The sequence below is a fragment of the Acinonyx jubatus genome, chromosome B1 (genome assembly GCF_027475565.1).
Source record: "Acinonyx jubatus isolate Ajub_Pintada_27869175 chromosome B1, VMU_Ajub_asm_v1.0, whole genome shotgun sequence".
Classification (NCBI taxonomy): domain Eukaryota; kingdom Metazoa; phylum Chordata; class Mammalia; order Carnivora; family Felidae; genus Acinonyx; species Acinonyx jubatus.
In genome coordinates this window covers 171,725,464-171,752,370 of record NC_069382.1, presented here as the reverse complement: position 1 = coordinate 171,752,370, position 26,907 = coordinate 171,725,464, and the positions used below count along the sequence as shown (strand labels likewise).

Sequence of the window (26,907 nt, the reverse complement as noted above, 5' to 3'; positions counted from 1 at the left end):
GCGCTCAGCGGCGGGGGCGGTCGAGCCGGCAGCCCTGGTTCCGCAGCATAGCTGGGCGGCTGACTCAGTCCGCCGAGGCCAGGCCGCGCCTGGCACCCTAGCCACCTGGCGCACCTTGGCCGCGAGGCTCCCGGGCCGGCGGGGCTGGGAAAGCTGCGAGGGCGCGTCCGGGAGCGAAGATCGGCGAGGGCAGTACCCTCCCCGGGGGCTGGGGGGAGAGACGCGGGTGACCCTTCCCGGCCCCTGCTGGCCAGTGGGTTTCTCCGCGCGCTGATAGAGGGGTTCCTGTCAAATGGGCGGAACCTCTCCACCACTGATTGTTAGTCTTACTCTAAGTACTTTCCGTGTCACCTCAGCGTTTCCCAAACTGAAGACTCATCTAGGGCGCTGGTTTTCCCAGGCTGCTGCTTGGCAAAGTTGCATTCAGTGGGCCCGGGAATCTGTCTGCCGAGCTCCGTTGCAGATTCGGCTGAGCCCATTCTACAGGCTTCTCCTTCAAATGGTGTCTGTGAGGAAGGGATTGGTGTCTTCGTTTAATAGTTGAGAAGTCGGAGAGGCAGAGCACCTTGGCCAAGACGACACAACTTTAAGGGGTGGAGGTGATTTTCAATTTAGACCTGAACTCTTAACCCTGAGGAATACAGCCTATTCCCTGATTTTCTAATTTCCCCCTTTCTTGTATTTTTTCACTTGGGAGGGAGGGATGATCATGCCCCAGTCCTTCTGGTACCTGAGCTTGTTAGATCCTGGAAAGACACTGCGCCTTCGACTTGGGCCTTGGCACTCTCTTCTCGGAACTGACAATGTGGAGTCAGCAAAAGAAAAGGGGCTCCTCTGAAAAATTTAAAAAATACCACCCAGTGTGCCTGTGTGTCCCCTAATACCGCAGAGTCAGTAAAATCCACTTGTTTGCCAGGGAGTTCAAAGGCCAAATCCTTTTTATTTATTTTTTTTTTTTAATAAACATCTCCTCGCAGACTGTACTTGAAATGTTCTCCCTTGAAAGATGAAATGTTGTTATCTTTCCACTGTACCTGTTGATAGAAGTAAAGCAATTAGGGAAAGTGGTGAGCTTATTATCCAAACGAGATAATTGGTGAGGGCCAGCATGTAGGTGGCTTCCCAGGAGCTGGGGCTGGTGGCAGGCGTCATCCTCACCAAAATACCTCCCACCCAAAAGCACCTTCCTGCCTGGGAAGACTCTGTAACAGGCTCCAGAGATGCCAAATCTCCATGTCTTTTGAACTAAATACTTCATACCAAGCCCTGTTTCCACCAGGAAAGTTTTCCCATTTTCTAAACCTCAAGCATGGTCTTTCTTTTGGGTTCCTGTAGAATTATACTATGTGGTTTTCCTGGCTTCATTTTAGGTCCTTAATCTGTTGAGGTGTTTTGTTGTTGTTGTTTGTTTTTTTCACTTTTTGCTTTTTACCTAAGAACTCTCACATACTTGTCATGTATTTTTATCTGTGTAAGCCACCTTGAGTCCTTTTCTGAACAAGGTGGCTTATAAACAAAGTTTCCCACCTTAGTAGGGACATGTGTCAGAACACCAAACATTGTTTTGGCCTCAAGTTACTTCTCTTGGTAGGTTTTATCAACCTAATTGGGACTTTGTGTCTCTTTGCAACAATATCATAGTCCCTTGATTATTTATTCAGTAATTTATTGTTTAAGAAATTTATTGAACACTTACTTTTTGATAACTTGAGAATACAGTCGTAGCAAATACAACCTCTGGATTTACAGCCTTCTCTGAGGGGAAATAAAGTTAAAAGCTGTAAGGAACACCAATGATTTAATAATAGCTCTGGGAAGCGAAAGAAAACCAATGTTCCCCCATTGAATATATACATTAGTTTTAAGATGTAGTCTGGTTTTAAGAACCTTCATATATGGAGGGAAATAAAAGGTATCTGAGGAAATATGTCAAAAGTACTCTTTTATTAACTGTTTACTAATAACTCAGATTTCAGCCAAACATCTAACATATATGTTGTAGATATAAAACAACTCTACAAGTTAGAACTCTTTTTCTAATTTTATAAATACAGGCTTAATTGAGACTTAGGTTAAGTAGTCAATAGTGTATAAATTAAACACATCTAGACTGGATTCATATACTATAAATTACTTAGCCCTCACAGTGAGGCATTCAGGAAGCAAAGTATACAAGAAAATTAACTTCATAAAAAGTGAGGTCTGATATCTGTTTACTGCCAGGACCGTTGGACTATATATTCCCAGGAATTTCCATCTAGGTTGGATTTATTCCAAAATGACCTAGTCCCGTCCTTATTTCCTCAATATTTAGTCAGAGAGCAGGTGTAGCTATGTACTTTGCCAGACTTTGTGTCTTTGCTCCGCCTATCCCTCTTACCCAGAATGCACTTTGCTTCTGAAAGAGGTAATGTGACCGAGTGGTAATCTTCCTCCTCTCCTCCCCTTCTTCCTCCTGTCCCTCCTCCCCCTTTTCCTTGCATCTTCCAGGGTAACACCTATAGAGCATTTAGGTGTCAGTTGCTATTCCCAGCACTTTGCTTGCAAAAGCTCCCTGAATTGTCTCAACACCTTCTTGAAGAGACTGTGTTATGAGCCCCATGATAAGAAAACTTAAGAAAGAGAGGTCAAGTAATTTGCACCAGTTAAGAAATAAAGAAAAGAATTCCAAGCCACTCTTCTCCAGCATCCACCCTCTGCACTGGATTGCCTTTCAGGGAAATCACAGTGCTGGAATTGAAAAGGCCTGCGCTGAAAATGAAGGCTGATCATGTAGTTTGTGGCAATTTGAAAAGATGCATTAAATTTTCTGAGTCTCAATTTCCCCATCTGTAAACTGGGGATAATAATACCTATGAGAATTTAATGTCATGTCTTATCTAAGGTCCCTAGAAAATAGTAGTCCCTTAATACATTTAGTTCTATTCTCTTTACTCCAATTATTCTTCAAAACAATGTTCAACCCTCATCTTCCTCTTAAGCCCTTCCAGATCTCTGCTACCCAGAATTGTATACACAACAGAATTTAAAGCAATCATTTTTTCTCTAAAGGAAAATCCCATATTGTTTTTGCCAAATAGAAAACTTTAGGGATGTAGATAAAATAGGCCTGTGTCTAGTTAACGGTATTTAATTCAATTCCTTTTAGATAAGCAAACATTTATAAAAATAAAATTATATATTAATGTATAAACACTGCCTATTCCATTCATGTTTTATAAACTAATTTTATTCACATTTTCGCATGCAACTTTAATATCAGTAATTGCATCAGGAGAGCCACATTTTGAATCATCAGTGTTTTGTTTTTGGGTTTTTTGTATTTTTTTTTTTGTTTTGTTTTGGGGTTTTTTTTTAGAGCATATGAGTTTCACATCTGTCTAAATTTTTGAAGAAACTTAACTTTCTGAATTCTTTTATGATTCTGTCACCGGGAATGTTTACAAACCACAAGTTCCCACCAGTGTTATATTAAGAAGTTGTATTTTCTCATTCATCCTAGATATGTACATTTGTAATCTCCACCAGTTTTTTTAATGCTTTTGAAAAGGATGCTTGCACTAACATAGAGCATGTACAACTAACTGTGAGTTCATACTTCCATAAGTAATTACTTCATCTGTTTTAAGTATCTTCTTCTTGATTTTTAAGACAATTCCATCAGATGACCTCTGTATGTATCCTGAACCAAGACTGATTGAAGATATTCAGGCCACATGCCTTACACCCAACTCCAGTAGTTCAAGTACTTTGCAGTTTGGATTAATGTACAATAATTCTGGAAGGGTAGTGATCCTCGAATATACAGATTCCAGGTACCAGGCACTATTACACATTTTTAACACTTCTAATCCTCTCAGCAGGTTTGGAAGGTAGGTACTACCATTAGCTCCTTTCTTAACCAGTGAAGAAATGGAGACACAGAGTTTATTTCACCTAAGAACAGTAAGGGAGAAAGGATTTGAACCCAGATAATGTGGATTCAAATCCCATATATGTCTTAAGCACTGTGCCTCAGAGAAAACTTTTTAAGTTTTGGCTGGAAAGATATCTTTTCTAAGGCCGATTTTTGGGGGGAAATGATGTGCCTAATTTTCAGGCTCTCTCTTGGATTTCCCCAATGACATTTGTTTTCGCCACTATTGGAGTATAGCTATGTTAGGGGATTTTGCATTACAGATACTAAGAAACTTTTCTTATTACTTTTGTTATTCCCTGAAGTTCCACTACCTCTCTGGAGGTATGAATTCCCTGAAGAGCCCATTATAGGGCCTTGGATACATTTTTGTTTCATTAAATTAAAGTACTCATATTCATTAGGTTAAACACTTGGTACTTTGTTAAAAGTTTTAAGAGTTGCTTTGAAAGTTTTACTAACTTTCTCACTACAAGTGAGCAGCCTGGTGGATGCCTACTGTAAGGCAGAGAAATGAGGAGTGTCAAATACGCAGTTAAATTTTACCAAAAGGTTATAAGATTGTGGAAATAATTTATTTTGAAATATAAGTTTTCCAGGAGCGCCTGTGTGGCTCAGTCGGTTAATTGTCTGACTTAGCTCAGGTCATGATCTTACAGTTCATGACTTCATCAGGCTCTGTGCTGACAGCTCAGAGCCTGGAGCCTGCTTCATATTCTGTATCTCCCTCTCTCTCTGCCTCTCCCCTGCTCGTGCTCTGTCTCTCTCTCTTAAAAATAAATAAACATAAAAAAAAAAAAAGATGAGTCCTATAGGGGACACCTCGGTGGGTCAGTCAGCTAAATGACCTTGATTCAGGTCCTGATCTCACAGTTCGTGAGTTTGAGCCACTTATGCTGACGGCTCAGAGCCTGGAGCCTGCTTCAGATTCTGAGTCTCCCTCTCTCTCTGCCCCTCCCCTTCTCACACTCTGGCTCTCTTTCAAAAATAAATAAACACTTATATATATATTTTTTTCCAGAACTTATTAAATATTTTAAAACATGGTATGAATTGTCAAAAGGATAGAATTAGGCTGGTGGCAGCAGGGGAAAAAAAAAGATGAATGAAGGAAGCAAATTTTGGGGCCAGTTTTAAAATCAGTGGGCCCATGAACCTCGAAATTCTGATCTCAAAGCCTTCATCATTCTCTTGTGGTCTAAAAGAGTACATAATCTCTAGGGGTTTGCATCTCCCAGGAGAGAACAGAGATACCCAAATCTAACTAAAGATATCAATTGTGTGAAAAAAAAACTTCACTCATACGACTTGAGAATGTACCATTCGATGAGAATTTTGTCTCTCCTGCTGCCCTGTACATCACTTATTTTTTAGACTGGAAAATTTCAAAGATATAAAAGATGAGATGTAAAAAAAAAAAATAGAAAGTTTTTCTATAAAACTAGTATTTCAGAAACTTATTTAGGTACTAGAGATTAGAGTATTTCTTTGACACTGATACATATTTTACACTTTACTACTTCTGAAATGGGGATTTATCTTAAGATGGATTGCTGCTGGCCAGGCAGTAGTCATAGTATAATTTGTCATTGCCTGTATATTCATGAACCTGACCACACGTTTATATCGTCATTTCAGTTACTTGCACTGGCAATCCAACAGTCCAACACATGTTGAGTTGTCATTTACAATGTCTTTAGAAAGATTACACTAGGTTTCTGCAAAAAGTCAAGGAAACAGAACAATGTGATATTAGATGAAAATCTACATCTAATTCTCAAAGAGAATTTTTTATACATATATAATAAAAATTCTAAGTGATTTGTGTTATGTCATAGTTTAGGTCACAGTGATTTTTTTTTTTCTCATGGTTTAAAAAATATTCGTGTATTCTAAAATACATTGCATTTTTTGGGTTCTTACATCCAGTAGTTTCACCACTGCTAACATAAATATCTAATTTTATTTTTCTATAGAAAAAAATTCATTAAGGAAAAACGATTATTAAAAGAAGTTCCAGAGAACCTAATTATTGTCAAATGGATTTGCAGATGAAATACATTCACAGGGTGTAAAATTATTACTTCCACTTTGTTGTGTCAATTGTTCTCACATATATTACCAAAATTGAGTTTACTAAACACACCAAAAATTATATTTGTACTACAGTTTGAAAATGCTCTATACCTCCATTTTTTCCCCTTTTTGCTAAAAATGCTACCCTCGTAGTAGATAATTAACCTTGACAGTTCTTCTGACATCAAGAAACAAAAGGGGAGAGGGATGTAAAGAAGCAAAAGATAGAAAGGTTAGAAATACAAAAACAACAGCTAGAACTAGATCCCCTATAAAGCATTGAAATTAAACTATTAAAAAACTAATTTGAAAAGCATAGAATAATACCCATGTACAAGATGAAAACAAGGAGCGCCTGGATGGCTCAGTCAGTTGAGCAACAGATTCTTGGTTTTGGCTCAAGTCATGATCTCAAGGTTCCTTTTAAGACCCACACTTACAGTACAGAGTCTTCTTGGGATTCCCTCTCTCCTTTCTCTCTTCCCCTCCTCCACTCAGGCATTCTCTCTCTCGCTCTCTCTCTCTCTCTCTGTCTCAAAAATAAATAAAATTTTAAAAAAATTTTAAAAAGATACATGAAAAACAAGGAAAGGATTGATAAAACCTCCTACCACAAGACAACTGCCATAAAAGCAGAGGTCACAAACTAGCTGTGGGCAGCATGAAGTCCAAGTATCTTTCAGAAGCACATAGAGCTTAGCAATTTTTAATTAGTTTCCCAGATATAGAAGATTTTATATTAAAATACAGATTTTTCAGCTTCTCTTCAAAAATCAGAATGTCTGATAACACTGAACTCCTATTACCACAAAGCAAGTCTGAACCAACTGGAAGAATGGCTGCCCTTTCTGGATAAGACATATGTTCTCTAATCTGCTATAGTCCTACTCACCCTGTTTCTCCTTAAAGTTATAACTTCGGAGCTGTGGAGGTTGCAACTATGGGACATGGCCCGAAATTATGAGCTGTGGAAGACAGACTGTATGAGTGACAAACTTATGGATTTCTGAAATGGAAGTCTTAGAAATATACAGCCAAGGTCAAAAGTTAGTATATTAAGAATGTTTCATCAGCAGAAGCAGCAGCAGTGTGATCGTCAAAATAGCTAGTATCTACTGAGTTCTTAAAGTAAGTCAAATAACATGTTAAATGTGCTGTAGCTATTATTCATTCAACTAATTTTTGTAGCTGCTGTAAGATATGATGAGTCACAGATGCCGAGACAAACATAGACATACTTCACTATCTTTTGGGAACTTTCAGTATGATAGCAGAGGCAGATACTACACAAATTATTACACAAATATATATGTATGTATATGGCACATGTAAATGCTATTACACACACATAGATATATATAACACATAGTATACATATGGTACATATACTACTTAGTATATCTGTGCATGCATACATACACATTTACATGTTTACATGTATATATAACATATACATGTATGATTATGTGTGAACCATATGAATCTGCTGATATTTGTCTATATTTAACCTCAGAAATGGTCACTGCATGGGGTTTATATTAATACATTTAAATTGAAACTGGAAGAAATGTTTTTCTCCTATTCCTAATCTTTCCTTCATGCAGAGGGAATTTCTAACCCTCCCAGCCTCTCTTAGCTCCCATTTTCACATCTCTACATGCTGCCCTATGATAGTGGAGTACCCTATTTATTGGGTGTCTTTGGAAGAAGGGCCTGACCACATGAGCCCTGCTTCTTTATCCCCTTTCTTGTAGCATGGGCTGTCATCAGGGAGCCAGAATTCTGTGTTGCTCTTTCAAGCTCTAAGACCTATAGGAGGTTTAAATATATTCAGAGCTTCCAGAAACTGACATGTTGTCTCAAAGTAATATTTGACTCCTTGTCTGCCTGATTCCTGTATATCTTCCCATTTATTTCAAACAAAGCACCCCGACATTTGTGGTATTAGGAATGAACAAGGTTATATGCAAGCATGCAAGCAAATAAAAAGGAGAAGGAATAATTTTTGATCAGTTTATCAGAAGAATCCTCTTTAAACAAGTGACGTTTACACTGAAAAGCAAAGGCTGGGTGGGAGTGAGCTATGTGTGCTCAGCTTGTGTGTGGGAGAGTACAGAGATAGGCTCCAGGCAGAGAAGAGCATTTGTAAAAACCTCAGATGCACCAAAAGCAGGAAATTTGGAGGAACTGAAATAAGTTCTTTGAGCTAGATAGTGAGCAAATTAGACAGGATGAAGTTGGAGGGACAGGCACACGCATTGTATATGGCCTTTCACGCCATGTCTAAGTTTGGGGATCTTATCAGAAGTCATTGGGATGGCCATCTATCGGCTGAATACAATGAGATGCAGAAAGGTTAAACTGCAAGAAACTGCAGAAAGTTAAACTGCAGAAAGGTTATACTGCTTGACAGCACACACGTATGATTCCAGGGACCACTCTTTTAATTGCCCTTCTGTTCCTTCTGTCCAAAAGAAGTACACAGTCTAATCGGCAGAAATTTCAGGGTGTATGTGCACTTGTAGACTTTAACTTACCTGTAACAGATATGACTAATAAATTCACCAGCTTGTTGAGGGATTTATAAAGAATGTTTGGTATTTATAATTTCATACCTCTAAGTTTGGGGAAACAAAATGGACAAATGAGTCGATTCATCCTTCCAGTTTCTACAGAATTCTAACATTAGGGAAGATTTAATCTTTTTAACTGCAGGCGCCCCTTTTGTGTTACATAAGCAAGTTCAACCATTTCCCCCCAAAACAGGTAATTCAACATAGATTGGAGGAAGGGGAACAGAGGATAAGAATGTCTGAGCACTTCATGAAAGAGTGTTGGTAGGTAGATTGGACAATGAAGACACTGAGTTACTCTCTCTACATCTAAGAGTGTTACAAATGGACATGTGATTTAAAGCTTCATTCATCACTGACCTCATGTACAGTTTGTACACTGGTTACTAGCAACTTCTATGCTATCAGTTCTTACTCTACAAAAAAAAAAAAAAACGCACAAAAATCCGTAATCCTGTTTCTCTGTCTGAAAAGGTAGTATTCTCAGTTTCTTTAAAACACATTTTTTAGAAAAGATATCTATCTGCCATTTGATCATTTTCTCTGTGTGAAATATGACATACCATCTCAGTTATACCAAACAGCAGGTGCGCAGACCTTCAAAGACCTAACTCTCCACTTTGCATTTCCTTCACTCCACATGGCTTCTGCAGCATCCTGTGTAATGGTTTTGTATTTTTTCCTGTGGAAACTCTCCAACCCGCACTACTTCAGCTTCAATCTGGTTTAGCGATCAAAATACAGGGTGTCTGCTCAGTACATTTTGCAAGCATATTAAGGAGACCATGGCAGTCATGCTTGGTTGAACTTCTCTTCTTTCACTTGCAAAGGAACTACTACTCATGCATTCATTCAGCCATGAATGCTTGGCTTTTTTATTATAGTTACTAAGACACTGAAAAAGGAGTTTTTTGTTTTTATTTTTCATTCATCTCCACAAGAAAGAAAGAAAGAGAGAAAATAACACAGTACTGGATGGAATCAGTCACTTGTCTTTATGCCCCAACTAGGGACGATTTCTACTAAACCTATAATTTTTAAAAAGACACCAATTTAATGCATTAGAATATCTTCATAAAATGCCAAGTGAATTTTCAAATAAAAAGCACATTTGTACAACTATCAAATGGGTAAATATTTTTATTGAATCAGCTGAATTCAATAGGCAATAATTAAACATAAAGAACTTTAGTTTCTCTTTCATTGTCCCTTCCAAACTGTGCTTTCAGATTTACTCTACTCATGAATGAAATACAGGGTGGATTCCTTAGATTTTCTGATCTGTGTCATTGAAAAGAATAGTCTAATTTATGTGCTCTAGCACGACAGACTAACTCCAATCTATTTCATTCAATATAAAACATACTGTTCTCCATTACCACCCTCTTTCCCACAAGCCTGCTTCAGTTCTATCATGCTTCCTTGGGGTGGTGGGGAGGGAAGGATTAGAGGACTAGACGGATTTCTCTTAGTTGCTCACCTCTTCCCTCATCTGCTAACTGCTGCATCAGACCCCTCAAGGGTCAGGTAGATAGGAAAAGGAGATTGAGAGGAAAGGTTGTCTCTTAAGTGGTGGGTGCAGCTGTAATTTTCTGGCTTTTCCTCTCCTAGTTTTTCCTAACTCTCTCCCACTCCGCCACCACCCCCACCCCATAGCCACTGCTGGAGTCAGGATTCTAATGGATGCTCCAGAGATGCTGGAAATATTTCCTCTCAGCCAGCAGCTTTTGACACCTCTCGTCAGGCCCTTCCTGGTACATTAAGTTTCTTCCACTAGACTGAGTGCCTACTTCAGACCTTTCATACAGTCCACAGTCTTCAGCAAATTTTAAGATACACAGATGGCATTTACTACAGATATGTGAACTCTTGTCCTTTTTTCAAAGCTGAAGCTCAAACTGCTGCCCATACTATATTAAACATGGCTAAGAATAGTAGGGAAGAGTCAGTGGACAAGTGTATCATTTGAGAGAGACAGGTTGTAAGAACACGTCACTACATCCACAAGGCTGGAGTCTTTCATTTTTTACAGGAGCCCAGGCATCTGTGCATGTGTGGGTGGTCATACTTATTAAATACTACCCATATTTATTAGTGCTGGGGTCATCTTTATTAACTATCCACATGCAAGTTCAGTGCATAAACTGTCTCTCATAATCCTCATACCAGCTCTATGAATTGGATTCTATTATTAGCCTCATTTGATAGATGAGGGTACTTAAAGGTTTAAGAGTTTAACTTGCCCAAGGTCACATACCTTATAAATTGTAGAGCTGGAACTCGGCTTAGTACCATTGTCAGATGCATAGGTCTTGCTCACCACAATTACCACATCAGGCCACCTACCCTTGGGACCGGACTGTGACTAGTTTAAGTAGTGACTAGAGCTGGGATATTTAAATGGATTCTTGTATCCATTGCCAAAGGTTTGCCCAGATAACAGACTTTGACAGCAGTTGTCATCTCTGTGTTATGGATAGAAATCTTTCACTGAGTGAGGTGTTTCCTGGGTACAGGCCTATATATGACTGTAATCTTCCAATTAAACAATGCAAAATAATAACAAGACCCAAGACTTCAAAGTCATCCATCTACCCCCTCACACAACTTCTTGCATATAGCATCAGTAATCTACTCAACAGTGTTCTGATTAAAATTTCTTCTCATAGTTAATGAAATTTATAGTTTACTTAGTTATGATTTCTAGGAATCTAGCTATGCATTTTAAATTCCAGTTTATAGGTTCTTTGTGGCATCTCTGAACATTGGAGATAATCATATTATTCACAGTAGCTTGTGAGAAAAAATGGGTTCAGGTCATAACATTATTAGGCAGGTCATCCACAAGAACATGAATATCATGGTGAGTTCAGAGCACATAGATTTGCTTCATAGGCAGGAGAGCATACCAAGACTTTGAAAACATTAAGGTTCTTGGCTATTAGGCCTACAGGGGTCTCAGTGACCCTCAGTGGCAAGATTCAATGGAAAAAGAGAAAACCAGAATTTGGCCTGAGGACAGACCCAGGGAATGGTCATTATTTTAACATATAATGTCTAAAAGGGTGAAAGGAGTAAAGATAGATCCCAGAAAGCATTTGACTATTGACTTAATCTGATGGGATGGTTATGCCAGCAGAGAACCCATGCAGCTCTCCAAAGGCCCTGCTTAAGTCAGTCATAAAATTAGCAAATCCAAACTAAGGTTTTGTATTAGGTCTACATAATGCTTTATGAAAACTAGAGTATTTGTTCAAGTTTGAAAAATGGTTTCATCAATACTCTCTCCTAGAGATTTATGACATACATTATCATAGTAAAGTCTTTGTGGGAATCCTGCAACACACACACACACACACACACACACACACACACACAAGACCAAACCTGTTTAATCTTGCCTAATTTATCATTTCCCAGGTCTGTCAGATCAAGAGACCATCTTTTTTGTATAACACCTTTAGTTTGCTGAACCACAGTTTCAGTAAAGCTGGTACAGTTAATTAAGGGAACCCCACATCTTATAGGTAAACCTCGAAGAACATTATTGACTGTTGCCTCTTACAGCAAAACTATTGAGAATTTTTTGGTCAAAATGAGTTAAAGGAAATGATCTTTAAAATATTTCCAGTGTACAGCTATTCTAGATGTCTGCTCAAGATCTGAGGACCTCAAGCTGGAAACAAGGGTGACAAACTCAAATGAAAATCATAGGGCCTCCAGGGTATGGGCCTCAGTTGAAGGTCTGTCTACCTCTTCATGGAAATGAAATAAGATATCCTTATAACTAAAAATCAATTCTGGAATCCAATTCTACTCACAGCTGAGGGTAAAGATCACAAAGTTTATACCACAGAAAAATTTAACCTAGAAAATTTGTGAGTGGATGGTAGCAAATGCTGATATAAGCCCTAAAAGAGCTCGTAAAGTACCTTATGACCTATAACTAATTTAACTAGGTTAATTAGTGACATAACTTATAGAGAAATTCTTGAAATAGTTATTTGCCAAAAATAACCAATATAATTGAATGGGTTGACATACAGGTCTAACAATCAGACTAGATAATATTTTTGAAGGCTTAATTTGAGTCAATTACAGAGGTGAGCACTTCCATGGATTAAGTATGTTGATCCTCATAGAAGCCCACATTTTATAGAAGGGAAGGGAACCTGAGGATAAGAGACATTAAGGAATTTGCTCAAATTCATAGTGGCAATAAGTAGTTGAGTCAGAATTATGCACTCTATTCAAAAGCCCAGTATAGGATTTTTACGTGTTTGGGTTTTATGCTTCTTTGGATGTAACAACAAGAGACAAAATAACAGTTCCCTAAATAATACAGAAGCTTCTTCCTCTCTTAGTTCACATAAAAGTATTTCAGAACTGGATCAAGCTCTTGATCAACATTTGGAATTTATCTCATAGTCAATTATGGCTGCTCTAGTTCTCATCATCACATCCACATCCCAGCTGGTGAGAAGGGGAGAAGAAAATGCACAGTGTCCTTTTCTATAGGCCAGACCTAGAAACTGTACATTATTTCTACCCATAACCTATGGCCTAAAACTTAATGAAATAGTCATGTCTAGCTTATGGGAGGCAAAGAAATGAAATCCGTATGCTGGGTATCCATGTGCTCAATTAAAATTGCATCATTCTTTTTACTAAATGAATAAGGGGAGAATGACTATTTGGGGAAAACTAGCACTTTTTGTCACAGTCATTAGTTACAAGCTATTTAATTATGGATCCCTACCCAAAACTGTATTTTAGGTTTAGAATAGTTTATGTTAGGCAATCTTTTCTGCTAGAAATTGAATAACAGAGCCAGTTGGCTGGAATGGTGTGAAGTCTGAGTCAACAAAAATTCTTTCTTCATATGGATGGGAGAGGGTGGATCTTTCTGGCATGATGGAAGATACATCAAACATCTTCAAAAGTATTATAAAGTTGTTAGAAATTATTGTTGGATCCACCTAGAGACAAAAAAATACTTGCTATGTCTCTATAGTGTTATTAAGATACAGATTGTGTTAAAGCATAAAAGATCAACATTAAGCTCATGCAGATGAGTCCATGAATGATACCTGTTTATAAGGGTCAAGGAATAGTCATTTAAACTACTGACAGTCTCATTTATTCCTACTGGATTAAATGCATCATAAAGAAGAAAATGAAATACAAGTGATACTAAATACTAAATAGAGGTGACATCATAGGCAATAAAGAATACTTATTCTAGCTAAATACACATATGAAAACCATCAGGCTTTCTATGAGATTACCTATGGACAATGTGTGAGAGATAAATCTATATTACAGCAATCCATTCTAAAATCTGTGAGGATAGAACACATCAAAAAAATCTCACAGAGAGGTGCCTTCCTGGCTCAGTTGGTGGAGCATGTGACTCTGGATCTCAGGGTTGTAAGTTCGAGCCCCACATTGGGTGTAGAGATTACTTAAAAATAAAATCTTAAAAAAAAACTCATAGAAATTTCTATAAATGATCACTTTCCTTTGGAAAAAAAGTATTTAAAAAAAATCTCTGGAACCACACAGAAATTATTGCAACTATCACAAGTAAATGGCTCAATGTTTAAATACCAAAATTTTCCCACATTTTGCTTATTAGAACTAATAAACACTAATGCATAGTGAATTTACCACTTTGAACAAATTAAGTCAATTTTTAAAATCTTGTCTTTATATAGCTCTCACCTATACAGAGTTCTGATATCTTTTAAATTTCTGTATTTTCATTTACCTTTCTTTTCTTTTTTTATCTTTTCAAATATTTTCCCAGGCATTCACTTTTATTGAGAAGAGCACTACAAATAGCTACGTGTCATTTTTTGTTAGAAATTCACAGCTTTCAAATTCCTTTCATATGCAATTTTCATTTACTCTTTGGAACTAATGCATATTAATGCAAAGTACAATATCTTATTAGAGATATCTGAAGCTCAATACATTTCTTACTTTTCTCTTATTTAACTAGTGAAATCCAGAGGTTCTGATTTATGATTATTTTAATTGTATGGAAGTTCTTCATGTACTCTGGAGCCTCCAAAGCATTAAATGTCACTCCACACCTTTTCTAAGTTCTTTGGTGCCATAAATATCATTTCAAGGAAAGTAGGTTTTGTGTTTCCTGGGAGACCAGGTACCCACAGCAATATTCTTCAACAAATAAAGGGCACATTTATTCTTCTTTCAATATTATAAAACTTGGGAGAAATTTTTGTATTAAATCCTAAGAATCATAGACCATGTAAATATATACATTTTTTACATTTATAGTGGTGGCCTCTGCTTGGAACCTAGGTATTTTTATCTTTGTATTTGGATAAGTTTGGGTGCCTCTGGAGGTTCTATGCCAGTTTTGAAAATCTTTTTGTAGCAGAAGACTCGTTTGTCTAAATGAAATCTTCAGAGGAAATGAAAATGAAACAAATAAAATTGATGATAATCTGGTTGAAGGAGGAAGGCATGGGGGTGGGACCTCTTCCCCTCCGTGGAAGCGTGGGTAATTCTAAGTACTTCACTCTACCAGTGACACAGATTGCCCTTCAGCTCAGCCCATGACTCAGACCTCTGCCATACGGTAGGACTTGTCATAAAATAGACACTAAAAGTGAAAGCTGTGCTGTACAATCTAAAAGATACTGAGAACCCAACACAAAAATAACATGTAAAGTACATTAAAGAAAGCAGCCCTGGAGAGTGAAGGTTGTATTATGCCGGAAATTTCTGGGGCAAAGAATGGCCACAGTCTACTGAGCAGCAAAATAAGTAGGATGGATCACCATTTGGACCTTCAAGGAAGACCTCACCTTTGACGCTTATCAGCAGGACCAAAGTTTCATCACAGCTTTCAAGGCTTGGGCAATAGACATCACAAAAAACCTGAGAAGTAGAGGAAACTGCAGGTGCCCCATAGTAGCTGACAGGGTGTTTCTTGAGGACATGTAAGGCAACACTTTAAAACACTCTTAAATAGGGGAGGGGAAGAAGGAGGTAAGGAAGGCCATCTAAACCCCTTTTATTTGCTAGAAGCTGTATAAAAATGAAGGTATCAGACAGGGTCCAGTCAGGAAAACAGAATTCACATTCAGGGCTTCAATAAGGAAGATTGAATAATAAGGAACAGTGACGCAGGTATTGGAGCTTTCAGAGCAAGAGGGAGACACGAGGGTAAACTCAGAGCTAATAAGAACTGGCAGGTATTGCCCCAAGAGCTATGGGAACAAAAGGCAAAAGATGGAAGTTACCATAGCAGCAGCTTAGAGGAGGAACCTCATAGAGCTCAGACTCAGACCTCTGATCAGGGGCACCCACCTGGCTGGTGCTGGTTTCTCTAAGGCAAATGATGAATCTTGTCCTAGAAGGGCCAAACGGAGTGAAAATAAACAGTCACTTTTGCTGGGCAGTGCTGAAAGATAAAATAAGAAAGAAGAGGAAGGTTCTTTCTGCCCTTCCCCTCCCCCTCCCTTGTTTCTAAACTCCCTCTAGTGACTCCTTTTGGCAGAATGTAATAGGACATTAGCTAGCAAAGCTGTACCAACCTCAGGCTTGCAGAAAGACATATTTGGGGCAGACACAATAGATAAATACAGGAAGCACAGAAAAGAACTGTGTGAAACTCTTACTACAGCCCCATATTTTTTTCTCCCAGGTTGGTGTGATAGTACCTTTGGTGATATATATATTGTTAAAATTTTGATTCTGTATTGTTCAAACATTAGAGTGGAAAAGCATAAAAGAGATAAATGTACTGTAAAATTACTCTCAGAAAAAAAATAGTTTGATAGAAATTATGGCAAAGCCTTATTTTTGCAAGATATTTTTCAACACTCAATTTTATATATTGACATAGTATTATTAAACTAACTCCATTCAGTGTCTTGGGGATATATTTTGCAGACAATTGTAGACACGTTAGACATTTTTAATATTAGAGGCCTGACTGATAATGCCTGCTCTTAAAAATTTTATTTTTTGTACTTTTAAAAATTTTTTTAATGTTTTACTTATTTTTGAGAGAGAGAGAAAGAGTATGAGCAGGGGAGGGGCAGAGAGAAAGGGAGACACAGAATGCATGAAGCAGGCTCCAGGCTCTGAGCTGTTACCACAGGGCCCACCACAGGGCTTGAACCTATGAATCACGAGATCATGACCTAAACCGAAGTCAGAGGCTTAACCAACTGAGCCACCCAGGCACCCCTAAAATTTTCTTGGCTAGAATGTTATCCTCTGCTTTTTAGGACACAAAAGTCTAGAGTCTCAGGTAGGTACATTTATAGGTTTTCGTACTTATTTGATTTGAGAGGGGCAAAAATTTGGCCCTGCACATCACACGTTGTAAGATTATAGGATGAACTTGTATATGGGACACTGCCAGTGACAGACTTCGACTTCAATAATTTATGGTCACACTTTCTTCTTGCATATTTGGTATTTTAAACAAATGAATTGTTCTTACTTTAATCTAAAACAAAGGATACTGGACTCTGAAGACTGACTGCATACGTCTTAATCCCTGGGCTAGGCTGAAATTGCCCATTCATTCAACAGATGTTTGCACGGTTATTCTATCAGTCAGGGTTCTGGCAGGGGAGGAGAGTAACTCTGTGTTCTGGGAAAAAGGATTTATTATAGGAATTAGACTTTACAATTGAGGGAGGAGCTGGAGAAGTGGAAGTCTAGAAGGCAGAGTTTAGATCAGAGTAGTTAGCAAGCAGCCAATCTGAGAAGCCAAGTACAGCCGGTTGCTAAATTGGAACCATAAAAGGGGTTCCCATGGAGAGCTTTATGGAGAGTTGCTCTTTCTGTGGAGACCAACTCGATGGGTCCACAGTCAAGTGCTTTGAGGCATACCTGAGGTCACTGTTGATCGTCAGGGCTAGTTGGCTGCAAGAAAACCTACTGGCAAAGCAGAGGAAGAAGAAAAGCACTCGAAACCTACTGATCACAGCCTCCTCTGTCCATCATTTCATCTGGCTGCAAAACAACCTTCAGAGAATAATGTTTGCTGCATCACTTCCAATTTTCAAATCTCTTGCAAGTTCTTCTTTTGGCAAACTATCAGCAGGGGGACCATATAGATGAGGGGTTTCTGGGAAATAGTTCTCCACTTAATGAAGATGACATAATAGTTCATCACAGCCTGTCCGTGCAAGAAACTTATTAAGTAATCTTCTGTAAAATGGGAATAATAACAGGGTGGTTGTGAGGATGAAATGACATAATGCACATAAAAGTTTTAACAGTGTCTGCCACATGGTGAATGCTCAGAAAGTAATTATTATTGTATATTAAATAAACAAAAATGGAAAGTAGTATAAACAACTCTGCTTAAGGTAAACTAGGGCTGCTATGGCAGCCCTGGGAGTGTGTCTCTTGGATCTCTGCTGCAAAAGCAATGCTGGCCCTGGCCAAGTGCCGGCCACGCCTCCCCGCTGGCCTGCAGCCAATGACTGGGTGTGGCGGTGATCCTAAGGCAGGTCTGTTCCTGGGAGACTGGGGATTCCTCTGGCCATAGAACCTTTATCTCAAGACCTCCCAGACTGCCATGCTCGACTTTCTTTAGAACTGCAAGTCCCATCTAGAATTCTTCCTTCCTTCCTTCCTTCCTTCCTTCCTTCCTTCCTTCCTTCTCTCTTTCCTTCACCCAAGTTCAGGATGAGGCCTCTTCCAGCTCCCTACCCTTGTCTCTCACTGGCAATTCCCCTAATAAATTTCTAGCATGTTTAATCTGGTACTGGTGTTTGCTTCTTGGAGGACATAGACTAACATGAGTGCAAAAGAAAAATAACATCACCCTAAGAAAGGAAGGTCTAGCAGCAAAAAGGGGAAATTAAAAAAGTGATGATTAATATAGAAAAACCGACCTTCATGGTTGGATTATATCACCAATAAAAACTGCCTGGATATTGATTCTAGAGTGCCCACCTTTCTTTTCTTTCCTTTTCTTTCTTTCTTTCTTTCTTTCTTTCTTTCTTTCTTTCTTTCTTTCTTTCTCCCTTTCTTTCTTTCTTTCTTTCTTTCTTTCTTTCTTTCTTTCTTTCTTCTTCTCTTCAACACATATATGTATTTTTTTAATGTAGAATTTATGTGGTTTACATAACCTGCCCTCCCTGACAACAGCCACACTATGACTAGAGAGTCCTATAGTTAGAAGGAGAAAATCCTGTTTTCTTGAGACCACACTGATGAAAACTCATGGAAGCCACTCCCTTTTCATGTCTCCATACCAGGACTTTGGCTGGAATGAAGCCAACATTGGAAGAATATCCTGGGAAGAGTATCAAATTTCCCTACACAGTCCCAGGTAATCCAAGCAGGTGGATATATATTTCTGTCTTCTGTTTACAATGCAACATTGATCGAGCTGGCATCTATTCTACCCAAAACATAGTTGATATCATATTTGAATGAGACTGTAAGGGATGTTAAAAGATAAACGGAGGCCCATATTAACAATTTTTAAAGACTGGGGTGCCTGGGTGGCTCAGTAGGTTAAGCGTCCGACTTCGACTCAGGTCATGGCTTCACAGTTTGTGGGTTGGAGCCCTGCGTCCAACTCTGTGCTGACAGCTCAGAGCCTGGAGCCTGCTTTGAATTGTGTGTCTCCTTCTCTCTCTGCCCCTCCCCCACTCACGCTCTGTCTCTGTCTCTCTCTCTCTCTCTCAAAAATAAAATAAACATCAAAAAAATTTTAATAAAAACAATTTAAGGATTTCTTTGAGCAACAAAACAAAACAAAACAAAACATTCAAATCAGGCAGCACCTAAACCACAGTGGTCCAGAACACAACCCAGTCAGGAGCTGGGGAAGAATCTTATATGAAGTGCAGAAACAAAGAAAGGAGATTATTTGATTAGCTAGAGCTTGAAGCTTAGTTGGCTATTTGTGATTGGTTGTCCATAGCATTTCCATTTCATAATCTTGAGGCATTTACAAGCTTAGATTTTGGTTTGTTTATATAGGCCACTATAGCATTACAGTCACATCGATCTAATGGCCCCCTTGTTTAAGTAATTGAATGGGGTAAGCTAATCATTTCTTCAATTGCTTTAAACTCCATTCCTGCTTCAGTTGAGGTTATCAGCAATACACATATCTAAGTTAAAACTCTTTTGTGCTAAAGAAAATTCTTTCCCAGTAATGCAATTTAATGTTCAAATGCCTTCACTGAACTCAATGCAAGAACCACGAAGAAAGTTCGATGATTTTGCAAAGCTTCTTGCAGAGGCCTCGTTCATTATTTTAGTGTTCTCTACATAAAGATATGTATGCTAAAATGACCTAGAATTCAGTACCAGAAATGTTTCCTACCTCTCTTCATCTAAAAATAAGACCAAAAAGGGGCACCTGGGTGGCTGAGTCGGTTAATAAGCCTCCCATTCTTAATTTCAGCTCAGGTCATGATCTCGCTAGTTCATGAGATCAAGACCCACGTTAGGGATTTGTGTTGCACATGGAGCCTGCTTGGGATTCTGTCTTTCCCTGACTCTCTGTCCGCCCCCCCCCCCCCAAAGAAATGCATAAACTTAAAAAAAAGAGTCAATTTGCCTCTTTTCTAGTAATTCCCCCCCCTTTTTCTTTGTATGATTTCTGATCTGTTTTTATTAGTAACAATCATAATCTTTTCTAGTAATTTTCCCCCTTTCTCTTTGTATGATTTCTGATCTTTCTGGTTTATTTGTAACAATAATAATGTTTATGAGTTTATTTTAAGAACCATAAAATATTTATATTTGTTTTGGATGGGAGAGGAATAAAAAAGCTATAACATTTGAAATTATATATAATATATATATATATATATTATATATAAATGCTTACTCTATTCAAACCATGATTACAAATTACTGACCAAATTTTAGAAATAAATGATACTTGAAATTCTTTGTCATGCTTATTTATTTTTGGGAGAGAGTGGGAGATGGAGCGCAATCAGGTGAGGGGCAGAGAGAGAGAGGGAGACACAGAATCCAAAGCAGGCTCCAGGCTCTGAGCTGTCAGTGCAGAGACCCACATGGGACTTGAACTCCCAAGCTGTGAGATCATGACCTGAGCCAAGAAATAAATGACACTTAAAGGAGTTATGAATAATTTAATAATTCTAATTCAAGGAAGTGCGTGAAGTTTATAATTCATGTTTATAATTCAAAGGACAAATCTTTTTCACCTGAGCCAGGTACCAGAACTGGAAAATGTAGCTAACCGGCAGCAGACAAGCTCTGTGGCAAAACTTCACCCACTGCAGATAGTTCTTTCCTGAGTGTCCTCATCATAAAAGCAGAAGGTAGAACTAGGGGCACCTAAGAGATTACTTCCAGCTCGGGAAGTGTAGAATTCCTTTCAAGTTTAAGCTCTATGGATTTCAACATTCAAATGTCTAATTATCCTAAGAGAACACGTACAGGAATGACAAGAAGAGGTGGCGTTAGCAAGAGGAAGTGTCCAAACGTGCATCTACTTACAAGACACACTCAGGAAGTGGACTCTAGTGAAGTGTTTCCTTTCATATTAGATTTGAATGTTATATTACATAATGAGCCTTTTGAAGTTCCGAGAACTCAAAATTCCATTCAGTGATCTGACATCGTGAAAATGGACATTTCACCAGTCAAAAGAACAAGTTCATGATGGGGAAAACAATGATACTAAATATATTTACAATTTCTTAGTCATTATAGTAGTTCTGTGGAACGATAACCAGGATAAAAACACACTTTTTGGTACATATCACGTAAATCAGAGACTATCCTTGACAACAAAGGAGAACACTCTATAATTATTTTGAAATAGTGATTTGTTTTGTTTCAAGCACAACTGTGCACAATTACTTTATTCTAGCATTCAAGATAAACAAAACAGTCAGATCTGAAAGAATTTAGTATTAACTTTATTGTGAAGTAATCAGATAATTTTTACAGGCTGCAACAGGTTGAGAACTGTCCTTTTACCTGTAGCACTAAGATAAACTCTAAACAAAAATACATAAGAGAGGCAGAATACACAGCATTAGCAATTGTTTCTTTAAGTCTACCTTAGTCAGCTAGTTAGCCTCTCCTGGTAGGCTGAACTACACAACAGGATGCAAGTCTTTCTAGGTTCCTTTCAGTTCCATAAGCAATGGGACTTGTATCCCCAGCGCTTAACAGAATATTTGACACATAGTAGATGCTTAGTAAACATTTGTAGTGAGTGAACATATTTGTAGGTTATCTTGCTCATGGGTTATCTTGCTTGAGGGTTTAAAACTGAAGTTATTGATATTCAGCAAAATGGCTGGATTTTATTTCTCCATAGCACATGGAACACATTTTAGAATGTGTGTGTAAGTATATATGTATATTTAGATGCTAGTTGTATTTCTGGCATCATATACAGTTGTTTGAAGGTGGGTGCTGTTTTCTTGTAAAAAATTGAAAAGGAACTCCCTATTTGTAGGAAATCCCTTGAATCTGAGCTTAAAAAGTGCTATAAAGCTCTATTTTATCTTGGTATTGAGGCTCCCCAAAGGATGTATCATTCAAAACCTCAAAGGAAACTATTTTATGCAACAGATGCAATCAGCCACAGCACAAAAACAGCACTTTTTGGAAGGCTTATGAGAGATCCAAATGCTGTGAATCTCAAGATTCAACTCAAAGGGGCTGGAATGAATTACCTTATATTATATACTTCCATAGGTTTACCAGTTTTGTATCCTAGAAAATCATTTGAGAGTAAACATAGGGGGAAAAGTCATGTTGGCAATTACCATAGAGGAGTAGTAGAAATCCCAGGATCCTCTGGAGAAGGTGTGAGTAAAATTGTTTCTTCCAGTGCCTTACCTATTGTAGGTCAACAAACAAACAAACAAACAAAACCAAAAAAAACCACAAAAAACAAAAACAAACAAACCCAAAACAAAACAAAAAACAAAAAACAAAACAAAACAAAAACCCACATACCAATGCTTACGTTTTCATTCAAACTCACATCCACAGAGTTTTCTCTGGACCAACCAAATTCATTCATCCACCAGCCAGAGAGACTCGAGGACTGAGCAGAAGACTGTCATCACTGAAAAACGTTGGTATGTAAGTTAGAAGAAGTTGTTTTCACGTTCAGGATGCTAGCTGTGTCACACTTCTTGTCCCCACGGAAACAGGATGTGCTTGGTCTATCTAGGTGATGAGTGGGGCAACAGCGTGGTTGCTGGGCTGCATCCCTGGGGACGGTTTCACCATGAAGTTCTCCTGATTGCTGCACTCTTGGTTCATCTGTGGGTCCACTGTTCAGTCTAAAGTCATTTGTATGTAGCATCCTCTACTTCACTGGCCTGCCTGTGCTGTTTGTCATTTCTTCCCCTTCCTCTCCTGGGTCTAGTCTATAGCATTCATTCTTCTAAACCCCTGTTTAACACATGGCTTATTTGTTCTTTTGATGTAAATTTTTGGTTTTCTTTGATTCTTGTTAAATGCAATGTTTGACCATTTTTGCTAGACTTTTAAAAAAAATGTTGATTTATTTTTGAAAGAGACAGAGTGCAAACGGGGGAAGGGCAGGCAGAGAGGGAGACACATAATCTGAAGCAGGCTCCAGGCTCTGAGCTGTCAGCACAGAGCCCAACACAGGGCTCGAACCCACGGACCGCAAGATCAGGACTTGAGCCGAAGTCGGACACTTAACCAACTGAGCCACCCAGGCGCCCCATTTTTGCTAGATTTTTAAGATCCACTAGGACAAAACTATTTTTTTTTAAACCACATGCAGGATGAGGAGAATGCTCGGCACACGATATACCCACAATATATTTTGACTGATAGGCAAATATCTCACTGCCAGGCTCCTAGTCTCTGTAATATGTAGATGTACAGGTTAATCGTCCTCATTTTTACCAGCAGAGGTTTGTTGATAAACACCTAGCTTCTCTCAAGTGGATTATTGCTGATTAGTTTGTCTTGCTCTTTGTGCAAGTCATGGCTCGAGGGTGATGATTAAAGTCGTCCCCAAACAGGTTGCAATGTCTATGACTGGCCCGAATCTCACAACTAAGCTGTAAGGAGGAGATCACCATTCTCACATTGAAACAGTCCACACTGTATAGAAGCTGAAGCTGTATGCACATGGTCGACTTGCTCAAGAATTCACTTGCCTTATTATATTCTGCTTCTTTGTTTATTTTGTATCATACAAAAGGGCATTGCCACAGCTGCTGGATTAAGTAATGGCTCAAAATATCAGTCTACAAGGTCACGCGAACACACTGCTATTTCTTCCTTTGAACAAGGATTTCAACTGCTGCAAAAATCCTCAAAACACACTTACATACTCACATGAATAGTCCTCCCATGGATCATCTCTTCCTCTCAAAAGGCATATTGAAAGTATTTCCTTGTTCTTTGTGTTTGTTTTTTTTTTCTAGTTCCTAACATGTTCCGTGCTATCTTTCCTTGAAGTGCTCTACTTTCTGGGTTCTTAAGAATGTTGAGGTTGTTTTTCAGGTATTAAGCTTTGAGCATGTTGCTGAGGTGAGAACAAATAAAGTACAATAAAATATTTGGGAGTCTGGTGCTTTTTAAAAACATAGAATTTCTTAATGAGCATACTTTGAATATATTGAAAATGTATATTTAAAATCTTATAACTTATCCCACAGGGTAAAGCTGAAGGTTCCTTGCATTTCCAGTAATTGAATTAGTAATTGTCAGTTCTTTAGAAATTGCTCCTTTTTACCATTCTAAGCTATCGTTAAACTTTTGAAGATTTAATTAATAAAATTGTGGTTTTCAAAAGTACCCAAACAGAGGAGTCTGCTCTTCCCGTGGATGAATACATTATTTCTCTTGCACTTCTGAAATAAGAAACGTCCTCTAGTGTTGAACATACTGATATATTTCTCCTGGTATTATCAGTCCCTCTTAGGACATAAATGAGGCACAGAGGGGTTAACTCTTTCAGAACATAAGGAAGCTTCCCATACAGAGGCATTGACTTACTACGCCCTCCTGTAAAATCAAATGAATTCATATGGCACCTTTACTAAAATGCAGTTAAATAATTAATGCCTAACCACCTAGTTTTTTTTTTTTTTTCCAGGAATGATCTTAGACTTTAGAAAATTACAAACCAGCTTAAGATTAAAGAGGATGGGGACGCCTGGGTGGCTCAGTCAGTTAAGCGTCTGACTTCAGCTCAGGTCATGATCTCAGTTGGAGCCTCACGTCCAGCTCAGTGCTGACAGCTCAGAGCCTGGAGCCTGCTTTGGATTCTGTGTCTCCTTCCCTCTCTCTCTTGGCCCCCTCACCCTGCCCCCCGCCGACTCATACTCTGTCTCAAAAATAAAATAAAACATTAAAAAAATTTGTTTTAAGATTAAGGTGGGATTACGACAATGTATTTGCAGCAAAAGGAGTATGAAGACAAATTGAACTGTACTATTTAAACTACAATTTTCTCACTCCCACCCCCACCCGACAAGGATGGCTTATAGCAATCACTATCTATTGCGTTTAAAACAACACTAATATTGCTTAAGCAATAATAGCATATTTTAAAAAGCGTAGGCCTGATTTTCAGACCTGATTTTCAAATAATGCTCTTAGTTTCTTTGTAAGTAGCAGCCAGAGTTAAAAACGCCCCTCATCTTGGTGTTAGATAATACCACAGAGAGTACTTCTAACTTCAGCCTTAGCTTCTGTCTACTGGCTAGACCTATTTAAATTTCCTTAACCTGTTTAATGAGGTCCAAAAATAAATGTATATTATAGAGAAAACCGAAGCACACTCACTATTTACAGAGAAATGACACAGAGAGGGCGTTTATGCAGTATGTGACCTAAATAACCCAAAGCAGATTTAATTCAATATGGGAACCTGGGATTACAGTGGAGCTGTTATCTGGGTCTATCAATAATTGTAAAAGCATCTTTACAAGGTGGCACGATCTTGGATCGCTGGTGTCCTGTCCTAACGAAAAATGAGTCCTCAGGAGAACAGAAATTAATTTACTCCTTTTTAAAAAACGTTTGTTTGTTTGTTTATTCACTTATTTATTTTGAGAGAGAGCAAGCGCATGAGCGGGGGAGGGGCAGAAAGAGATGGAGAGAGAAAATCCCAAGTAGGTTCTGTGCTGACAGCAGAGGCTCAGAGGGGTGCCACAAACCATGAGACCATGACCTGAGCTAAAATCAAGAGTCAGACATTTAACTGACTGAGCCACCCAGGTATCCCAGAAATTAATTTACTCTGGTTCTTAGTATTTAAAAACTTTTTTAAAGCTTATTCTGAGAGAGACAAAGACAGTGCAAGTGGGGGAGGAGAAGAGAGGGAGAGGGAGAGGGAGACAGAGAATCCCAAGCAGGCTCCACGCTGGTAGCACAGGGCCCGGCGTGCGTCTTGAACACACAAAACCGCAAGATCATGACCTGAGCCGAAATCCAGTCGGCGCTTAACCTACTGAGCCACCCAGGCACCCCCTTAGTATTTTAAAGTTAAATAAAGTTCCCTTAAAATTGTATAGCTTAATTCTGAATTAAGAAATAAAACAGTAGAAAAATCATGCATTGCTAACAGTGCTCAAAATGACAGAAAAAAAAAGTTCTTGATGTGCAGACCTAATGCAGAGGCTGAGAGGTACTATTGCAGATCCATACAAAAAAAAAAAAAAATTAGGTAATGCTGGTGAGGAAACTCACAGACCTGTCGAGACTCTAGTGCAAATGCGTTTATCCAAGTGATTTTTGGCAGTTGATTCAAGGCAGCAAGAGAGAAAGAACAGGGAAGGTACGCTGAAAGGGAGAGGTAGGTGGGACGCCATTCCAGAAAGGAGATGCCTGTGATAATTTCATAATACAAATGCTTGCCGAGGGCCGGTTATGGCTGTCTTCCTCCCACCTATTGGCATTCACTGAGATCTTAGAGTGACCCAGAACCTGGAGATCAGAACAATAAGGAGGAAAGTGACACAAAAGGAAAAGATTGATGACATTTTCTTTTCCGATATTGGACATGGTTAGTATCTGTAGTGGAAGGACATAAACTGAAGACAGCAGCTGAATGCATCCGATCAATGCGTCAAGATAACAACGGTCAAAGAGGGGAGAAAGTTGTGGTGCTGAGGAGCTTAGTACTTTCTATTTATATAGTGGATTTTATTTCTGAGCAGCAAAGATACTTGAGGATTGAACGTGTGTAATATTATTGTTCTCCTGGCAATGACAATACTGTGGTGTCCTGAGGTAGTCTTAGCCCATCCACATCCAACTGGAAGAGTCGTAGTATTTCTGAAAAGCAGCACATCACACATCCCTCAGTATCCTGTCCTCACTTTAAAA

General features: G+C 38.6%; 1 protein-coding gene across 4 annotated transcripts in view; it reads right to left on the bottom strand.

The window, feature by feature from the left end:
* Positions 1–22,611, bottom strand: part of ARAP2 (ArfGAP with RhoGAP domain, ankyrin repeat and PH domain 2) — a 216,222-nt gene extending 193,611 nt beyond the window's left edge. Inside the window, exons 1-3 of one of the 4 annotated variants that reach the window (XM_053217473.1) lie at positions 22,540–22,611; positions 15,910–16,003; positions 985–1,034 (exon numbers count right to left, since the gene is read on the bottom strand). The gene's annotated coding sequence lies outside the window, so the exon portion shown is untranslated. The remainder of the gene's footprint in view (positions 1–984; positions 1,035–15,909; positions 16,004–22,539) is intronic. The other 3 variants (XM_053217470.1, XM_053217472.1, XM_053217471.1) reach the window with 3 other exon arrangements.
* Between the last annotated feature and the right edge of the window lie 4,296 nt (positions 22,612–26,907).